Source organism: Echinops telfairi, unplaced genomic scaffold (assembly GCF_000313985.2).
Source record: "Echinops telfairi isolate 266 unplaced genomic scaffold, ASM31398v2 ScPeMD7_2280;HRSCAF=2840, whole genome shotgun sequence".
Classification (NCBI taxonomy): Eukaryota; Metazoa; Chordata; class Mammalia; order Afrosoricida; family Tenrecidae; genus Echinops; species Echinops telfairi.
Genome location: NW_022106178.1, coordinates 29,959 through 31,481, shown reverse-complemented (window position 1 = coordinate 31,481; position 1,523 = coordinate 29,959).

The following is a 1,523-nucleotide window of genomic DNA, read 5'->3' as shown; positions in this document are numbered from 1 at the left end:
GTTCCCCACTTGATGATTCAAGTGCAGAGGGAAGGGTCCTCATCCTGAATTAGATGACCAGTACCCCCATAGGAGTCATAAGTAAGGCTGTGGTTCTCCGCAAAGGATAGGCCCAGTTATAGGAGTCACCAAATCCACATCTAGAGTGCTCATAGTTATGGCTCTCTAGTCCACATGCTGTGTACCAATCCAGTGTCCTTTTTACATCAAACAGCAGATGAAATTAAGAATTTATTCATTACATGACCACAGTATCGTTAGCTCAGACAAATAGAAACCCTGGTTTCCTTATTTTAAAATTAGGATACCTGCTTCTTAAAACCAAAACCGACTGACTGTATCAAGTCAATTCCAACTCTTAGCAATCCTCTAGGACAAAGTCTTTAACTGCCCCTTCAGGTTGCCAAGACTTAGAAGTCATTAAGGAACAGACAGCCTCGTCTTTTTCCTGAAGAGCAATTGGTAGGGTCAGATAGCAGCTCAATGTGTAACCATTATGCCACCAGGGCTCCTGACCTACTTGGTAGAGTTTTATGTTTTGAGTTAAACTTGGAAGGCAAGTAAATTTTCATGATCTCTGAGTAGGATAATTTTAATTTTAAATGGGAAATTTTGTCATTCTTAAAATGTGATATATTCATAAGAAATAATAAACAACGTTTAGGGAATAGGAGAAGTGACCATCAGAACCCCTCTCCACTCTGCCTCCTAGACAGCATGCTTGTTGTTAGAAGCCAGTGAGTTGGTTGTGATCCCCAGTGACCTTGTGTGCACAAGGATAAACATTGTCTGGTCCTGTGCCTGCCTTCTAACTATTGCTAGGATTGAATCCAATGTGACAGCCACTGTGTCAGTCCATATTATTGAGCAGTTTCTTCTTGCTGATCTACTTCACTAAGCAGGAGATCCTTTTCCACGGTCTATCTAGTTTCTCTTGGTCACATGTTCAAAGTACACAAGGCAAACATCTCGCCATCCTCATTTCTAAGATGCATTCTGGCTGTACTTCACCCAAGACACGTCCGTTCATCCTTCTGAAAGTCCATTATGCTTTCAATCTTCCTGTTCCACTGCTCTCGTGTTTCTATTTCCTCATTGGGTGCCATATTTCAATATCAGTGAGTTTGGTTTTGAGGTCCAGATGGTTTGTTTGCTAGCTCAGTTGCTTGATTCACTGATTTTTTTGCTCAGAAAAGTATCTGTTGTGTGAATAGTTCTCAGACATCATAGTTAATAAATTAGTTCAAATTAAGCAATATAGGTATACGGGAACTCTAATGATTGCACATTTTGTAATCTGGGAACTACAAATTCACTGTAGCCTTGCCGACCACATTACTCCCACCTTTGACATTCCACTTGCTTCAGGAATTGGATCTGGAGATACTCCCTTTGGAGATGGGACCTGTCCATTAGCATGCTCTTCATGGTCCCACCTCTTAATCCAGTCATTAAGGCTCAAAGGTTTCTTATTTAAATGCAAGGCCCTCCAGGTTTCACATATGCAGGGTGGGATTATTTTC